Source organism: Lucilia sericata, unplaced genomic scaffold (assembly GCF_015586225.1).
Source record: "Lucilia sericata isolate MDLA Ls3-8-SP2 unplaced genomic scaffold, ASM1558622v1 Contig000259F_arrow, whole genome shotgun sequence".
Taxonomy (NCBI): Eukaryota; Metazoa; Arthropoda; class Insecta; order Diptera; family Calliphoridae; genus Lucilia; species Lucilia sericata.
This window is the reverse complement of record NW_023994284.1, coordinates 24,362-32,494: the sequence shown is the minus strand read 5'-3', so window position 1 is coordinate 32,494 and position 8,133 is coordinate 24,362. Positions and strand designations below refer to the sequence as shown.

The 8,133-nt window shown below is 29.7% G+C and overlaps 1 long non-coding RNA gene across 1 annotated transcript; it reads right to left on the bottom strand.

Moving 5' to 3' along the window:
• Positions 1-330: 330 nt before the first annotated feature.
• Positions 331-7,476, bottom strand: LOC119602863. The gene is made up of 3 exons (XR_005231378.1): positions 7,282-7,476; positions 6,629-6,868; positions 331-777 (listed from the first exon to the last, which is right to left on the bottom strand). It is a non-coding gene; the product is annotated as an uncharacterized LOC119602863 (long non-coding RNA).
• Positions 7,477-8,133: the final 657 nt, after the last annotated feature.

Here is an 8,133-nt window from a genome sequence, read left to right as displayed (position 1 = left end):
AAATAAATCATGTGAATAGTAATAAAGTGATCCTAATACAGGTTCTGGTGAAATTAGAGGTAGATCTCAATCCTTGCTCTGAGTTCCTGTGCTTATCCTGTACTTGCAGAGCACATTTTTATGCACTTTTGCTGATAACTGGCATAATCTTCTTTAATCGGATAAACTCTTCAGATGACAGGTTTTATTTTTTTAAACAATTATTTTTTTAACATGACTCTGGAACAATCGAAAACAATTGAGATATGCGTTGAAATTTTTTTGAAATTTTTTTTCTTTACTCGGAAACTAGTTTTCTAAAATTTTTAAGTCTATAGTTTTGTGATTTACGATCGTATAGTATGTACATATATATTTTAAGATGTTTATGATGATGTTGTATAATTATTGATTTTAGCACTTCGATTGTTTTGGATATATACTATTATGATAATTACAATTTTAACGATTATTAAACCAATGTGATATGAACATTTTCCTAGTAGTTCTGATAGTGTTTTTAGTACAATGGATATGCTGTTCTCCGATTGTTGTTCATCTTTTTGAGATTCAAAAATGTATTCTTTTGCAGCACAATTATTATTCATGTTTATTGCAATGGCCTCCAAATTTGTTTCATCATCTTCTTCGGCCTCAATCTCAATTACAGAATTACAGCCATTTTGTAAAAACTCTTTTGCCTCGTCGTCTTGTTTTTCGGAATTTTTATTAGATTTTCCTGTAGTCCATATAAATAGTGCATGCACAAATTCGAAGAAATGAGATATCATTTTGGAGCTTAAAAAAAACAAAAATAGGTTTAAACAAGGCCTTACAAAGGATATTACAAAATTGTGCTGATATACATAGAAGTCATTATATACAATTCTTTAAGAAGTCTTAAGTATATAGTAACAAAAGAAAGGAAGGGCCCTCAGAAGTTCGGTATTTTTAGAAGTACATACATGCTTTCCTACTAAAACTTGACCAGCACTCGTCATTTACATCGGATGATTTCTAACCTCTTAAATATATCTAGAGAAAAGTTTTATTAAGTTTTCTATGTATATAACCTACAAATTTATTCAAGTATTTTTTTTTTTATAAAATAATGAACCAACTTCATAGAATCTAATTTTGCTTCTATAACAGACAGAAATTATTAAATAATCTCTGAAATTTGCGCAAAAAAACTTAGCAAAAATGTCTTTTCATCATGCAACTAACATAAATATATACTTTATACTTCCGATAATCTATTTTTTACATAACATTATTCCAAAATTGATGATTTTCTACTTACATGTTATTATTTTTAATTATATATTTAAGAAAATATTTTTTTTTTTTATTAAAATGAATAAAAGTTTTTATTAAAGAAATTTTTTGTATAATAATACAAATATTGCCAGAGTTCTTAAAATTTGTAACGTTAAAGGAATCTCACTAAATGCACTAAAGTGGAATTAACGTTACGTAAGTATCAGTTGATAAAATTGAAAAAAAAGTATGTGCCGGTTCACACAGGGAAACTTTTTTAAAACGGTTACCAATACATATTTGATTTATACAAAATATTTATTCAATTCATTATGATAAACAATTTCGATTAATTAATACCATTAGTTATAAAGTTCTCATAATTAAATTAGGTTTTATAAAACACATGTAAATATACTAACAATTATACAAGAATATATGTATTATTATAAATCTCTTTTTTTTTTTTTTTTTTTTTAATTTAGTTTTTATTGAACAAAAAATTTTTTTAATATTACATTTCATTATTAATAGACCTCGCGAAGCCAGTACGGCTTGTCTGCAGGTAAGGATAATACGAAAATGTTAAAAATTCATGTTAACATAACCATATTAATATATAAAGTAAAAAATTATAAAATTTATAAGATGTTTTTCAAAAATGTGGAGTATTCATTGCTGGCTGATGAAGTGGGTTTTAAGAATTTTCTTCCTTCTGTTGCTATTGTTGGCTTCTGTTAGTACCGCAATAGGGATGTTATTAAATATTGTTGGTATGAGAACTGCAAGTGTACTTTTTCCATATTCATTACTATATTGTGGTACAATATATCTTCCTTCTACGTTCCTTCTGGTTCTGTAATTATGGTTGATTTTATGCAGGAATCTGGACGAGTTGAAGAATTCAATAGCTAAAGTTGTTTTGAATATATTTTTAACATTGAGGATATTTGTGTCGTTAGCAATGTTAATGTTTGATATTGTTGATGTGTTGTTGTTTGTGTTGTAATTTCGTTGGTTATTATTTGTATTTAATATTTTTAATAGTTGATTTTGTATATTTTGAAGCTGTGAGCAATGTGTAGAGTTGCCCCAGGCTGTAATACCATGACGAATTTGGGATTCGGCGAGAGAAAAGTAGACTTGTCTCAGCACAAGTTTACTTGAGCAGTAGCTTAGCCTATGCAAAATATACGCCACTTTACGGAGTTTTTTGCGAATATCTTCTATGTGGAATTTCCATTTGAAGTTCTGGTCAACGATAACTCCTAGGTATCTATATGTATTTACAATTTCAATTGTGGTTGAGCAGCTGTCAAAGCTATAATTGAAGTTTCTGAGCTTATTGTTGTGAAGACATTCGTAACTGTGAAATCTAATTTGAACATCGGTATATAGATAATGTCGAGGTTTGATATGCATTAGTTTAGTTTTAGATGCGTTTATAATTAGACCATAATCATGGCACCATCGTATTGCTATATCCAGTTGATGTTGCAGTATAATAGTAGCGTCGTTTATGTTTTTGTGAGCAACTACAATGGCAGTGTCATCTGCGTATGCGAATGTGTTTGCTATTTTTAGAGTGTTAATTAATTCGTTCGAATAAATTATGTACAGTATTGGGCCTAATTTAGAGCCCTGAGGGACACCATGTTCAACATTAGTTGCATTACTGAGATTTCCGGAGATTTTAACGCAATATTTTCGTAGATTAAGGTAATTTTTAAGTAGCTCCTGGCTATGTCCTCCAAAGCCAATCTTCTCTAGCATTACCAACAACTTCTTGTGACAAAGCGTATCAAACGCTTTGCTAAAATCAATAAATAAAGTTAGACAGTGGTGATTTTTGCTCAAATCTTCGTTGATGAACTGAGAAAAGTTTCCAAGCAACTTATTAATGTTTTTTCCTTTTTGGAATCCAAATTGGTTCTGATTGATGATGTTGTGCTTATTAGTATATTCAGTTATTCGCCTACATAAAATTTCTTCCATAATTTTTTCAATTACCGGTAATATGGCGATTGGTCTGTAATTATTGAAGTCTGATTTAGACCCATTTTTATATATTGGGCGAATATATGAAATTTTTAAGGTCTCTGGTACAATTGTTGTTTCAATAATAGCATTAATTAGTTTTGTTATAACCGGTGTTAAAATTTCTGTATTATTTTTTATGTCTATTGCCCTGATTCCATCATAACCCGCACTTTTTTTAACATCAAGTTTATTAATTATGTTAAAAATTTCCTCATTATAAGTATAATGTAAATAAAAAGAATTCAAAGTTTCGATATGGGAATGTTTTATAGTTTCAATTTCACATTCATGTAAAATATTTTGAACGTTTTGTTTAAAATTTTGTGCAAAATTGTTGCAAATTTCGTTATAATTCATATTTTTAAAGTTTTTTATTAATGTTTCATCAACATTATTTGTTTTTTTGCCAATTACTTCATTTATAAGTTGCCACGTAACCCGTATGTTATTTCTGTTCTCAGCAAATTTTGATTTGTAATATTGATTTTTAGCATACTTAAGTTGTTTGTTTAATGAATTTCTAAATTTTTTATAATCGTATTCGTATTTTTTATTATTTTTGTTATTAGACCATTTCTTATAAAGTTTATCCCTAATTTCACACTTTGTTTTCAATGTTTCATTAATCCATGGATTAGATATTCTGTTTTTCTTTTTTGTTGTAATTATACTAGAGTTTTTGTATATATTGTTAAATTTATCATGAATTGAATTAAATATTTCGTTTGGATCTGAGAGGTTTATTATATCTTGCCAATTCGTGTTTCTTATTTGACGATTAACTTTAACGTTACATATTTTTGTTTGCTGGGTAATATTTTTGTTTACATTTTGTTTTTCTTTCGACTCTGAGAGACAAAAAATGAGAGCAAAGTGGTCAGATATTTTTGTTTTTATTATTGATGAATATGCATGTGTGTATATTTGTTCATACCTAACGAGGATATGATCAATGCATGTTGTCAATTCAGTACCATAGTAATTTAATTATAAAAGTTAATTTTTACTTGCTTTTACTATATTGTTTTCCACTATTCTGTATTGAAATCTAATACATTGTAACAGGAGAATCTAATTAGAATTTATTTCATTCTAATATACATTTTCCCGTACAAATTTATTATGTTACATTCAAAAAAAATACGAAGCTTATACAAAGAAAATCGAACCAAAAGTCTATAGTCTAGTCTATAGCCTAGTCTATAGTCTAATCTATAGTCTGCCAAATTATCAACAACTAATAGTCGCAGAGGAAATGCAAATAATGTGGCAATATCAAGAAAACTAAAATATGCAAATGTATACTTTTATGGTGTGGACTCTTTGACACGTTTCACAATAGACTAGACTATAGCCCAGTCTATAATCTAGTTTATAGTCTAGTTTATAGTCTAGTTTATAGTCTAGTTTATGGTCTAGTTTATAGTTTAGTTTATAGTCTAGTCTATAGTCTAGTCCATAGTATAGTCTATGGTCTAGTCTATAGTCTAGCTATAGTCTAGTCTATAGTCTAGTCTATAGTCTAGCTATAGTCTAGTCTATAGTCTAGTCTATAGTCTAGTCTATAGTCTAGTCTAGTAGTCTATAGTCTAGTCTATAGTCTAGTCTATAGTCTAGTCTATAGTCTAGTCTATAGTCTAGTCTAGTCTAGTCTATAGTCTAGTCTATAGTCTAGTCTAGTCTATAGTCTAGTCTATAGTCTAGACTATAGTCTAGACTATAGCCTAGTCTAGTCTAGTCTAGTCTATAGCCTAGTCTATAGTCTAATCTATAGTCTGCCAAATTAGCAACAACTAATAGTCGCAGAGGAAATGCAAATAATGTGGCAATATCAAGAAAACTAAAATATGCAAATGTATACTTTTATGGTGTGGACTCTTTGACACGTTTCACAATAGACTAGACTATAGCCCAGTCTATAATCTAGTTTATAGTCTAGTTTATAGTCTAGTTTATGGTCTAGTTTATAGTTTAGTTTATAGTCTAGTCTATAGTCTAGTCCATAGTATAGTCTATGGTCTAGTCTATAGTCTTGTCTAGTCTATAGTCTTGTCTAGTCTATAGTCTAGTCTATAGTCTAGTCTATAGTCTAGTCTATAGTCTAGTCTATAGTCTAGTCTATAGTCTAGTCTATAGTCTAGTCTATAGTCTAGTCTATAGTCTAGTCATAGTCTAGTCTATAGTCTAGTCTAGTCTAGTCTAGTCTAGTCTAGTCTAGTCTAGTCTAGTCTAGTCTAGTCTAGTCTAGTCTAGTCTATAGTCTAATCTAGTCTAGTCTAGTCTAGTCTAGTCTATAGTCTAGTCTATAGTCTAGTCTAAAGTCTAGTCTATAGTCTAGTCTATAGTCTGGTCTATAGTCTAGTCTATAGTCTAGTCTATAGTCTAGTATATAGTCTAGTCTATAGTCTAGGCTATAGTCTAGTCTATAGTCTAGTCTATAGTCTAGTCTATAGTCTAGTCTATAGTCTAGTCTATAGTCTAGTCTATAGTCTAGTCTATAGTCTAGTCTATAGTCTAGTCTATAGTCTAGTCTATAGTCTAGTCTATAGTCTAGTCTATAGTCTAGTCTATAGTCTAGTCTATAGTCTAGTCTATAGTCTAGTCTATAGTCTAGTCTATAGTCTAGTCTATAGTCTAGGTCTATAGTCTAGTCTATAGTCTAGTCTATAGTCTAGTCTATAGTCTAGTCTAGTCTAGTCTAGTCTAGTCTATAGTCTAGTCTATAGTCTAGTCTATAGTCTAGTCTATAGTCTAGTCTATAGTCTAGTCTAGTCTAGTCTATAGTCTAGTCTATAGTCTAGTCTATAGTCTAGTCTATAGTCTAGTCTATAGTCTAGTCTATAGTCTAGGTCTATAGTCTAGTCTATAGTCTAGTCTATAGTCTAGTCTATAGTCTAGTCATAGTCTAGTCTATAGTCTAGTCTATAGTCTAGTCTATAGTCTAGTCTATAGTCTAGTCTAGTCTAGTCTATAGTCTAGTATAGTCTAGTCTATAGTCTAGTCTATAGTCTAGTCTATAGTCTAGTCTATAGTCTAGTCTATAGTCTAGTTTATGGTTTAGTCTTTGGTCTAGTCTATAGTCTAGTCTAGTCTATAGTCTATAGTCTAGTCTATAGTCTAGTCTATAGTCTAGACTAGTCTAGTCTATAGTCTAGTCTATAGTCCATTCCATAGACCAGTCTATAGTCTAGTTTATAGTCTATAGTCAAAATATATTCAAGTCTATAGTTCACAGCATATTCTTGTTCATAACCCCGACTATAGCCTATTTTATTGTCTAGAATATACTCTTGTTTATATGTAGCCCAACCTGTATTCTAAACATTAACAAATATATTTACAAACTTACCGTTGACTTGTGTGATTCCGATCCGATTCCTCATTGTCCAACTATTGTTGTAGATTCTACTTATAATCTTTCTGGACAAATATATGGGACTGTTCAATGTTTAGAACGAAGTGGCTTGGAAAAACCACAATAGTTTTGTTGGACATAAATGGCTTGATACTGGACATGTTGTGGTGAGGTGCTGCACAAGAGCCACAATAGTTCAGTTGAATACAATACTGGACTTGTAACGGGAAGGTGCTGAGAAATATATAGAATTGTATTCTAGTTATAAACATATAATCATGTAGTATCGTCTCTTGTCTAGTCTAGAATCTTGCTTAGAATCTCCTCTACGATATTATCTATAGGTTCTCTTACAACTGCAATAGTCTCGTTTTGACGTCTATGGACATTTCTATCGTTACGAATATTAACTATTCTACAGTCTATTCCTATATCCTCTACTATCTAGTCTCTACTCTTTAGTATCGTCTAATAATCTACAACTTGTATAATAATCTGATGTATATGTATATCGTCTTATTTATACGCTCTGAACGATAAATCTTAAAATTTTCCTCAGACAAAGAGTTCCGATTTCTTGCTAGTCTGATCGAATTTGTACAAATTACCTAACGGCTAGTTCAATATTAAAACATAAAAATACTTACAAATCTATTAAGATTCCTGTTGGGCGAGATCAACCAAATCGAAGCGATTTATTCAGTAATATTGAGTATTTTTTAGATTTCCCCATTTTTAAATAAAAATTCTATAGAAAATATTTCAATTGTATTTTCGAAAATGAAAACTTCAAATTTTGCGAACTTAACTGATACGACTTTAACTTGCAATTAAAATTTAGTAATGAAATTTTATCGCACACTAAAAAAGGGGTTTGAACCCATACATTTTTAAAGAATATGAAATTCAAAACTTGATAACACAACACTTTTAGTAAAATTAAGGTTAGTGCTTTAGTTCGTTTTGCTTATCATTAATGCTGACCGCAACAAAAAAATACCAGCGCCCAAAAAAATGGGTGAAGTCATTTAAGATTAAATAGCTGGTAGTTTAAGTTAAAATAATTATTTCTTTTTAATTTAACGACGAATAAAACATCTGATTCTCAGAAGTTTGCGATTACCTTTTGTAACAATAAACCAAGATTTTCCCCTAAAACTCATCGGTTAGTTTTTGAAAGATCCCTTCCCCCTTTGTACAAAGTGTCTTTATACCAAGTGGTAATTTCTGCACTATCTAATCTAATTATTTGATATTTAGATAATATATAATATAAATATTGGGTGTGTAGGGTAGTTCCCCATTTCTTAATACTGATTTCAAATAAGCAACAAATAATTATAAATAGATTATTTACGATTCTGTTATTGATTAAATTTAATAATTATGTATATAAATGTATATTAGTATGTCCAGTGAACAACATTATTCAAACGATAAGTATTAATGTACTGAACACGAGAAAAATAAAAAAAGTATAATTTGTTCAAAAAATATTG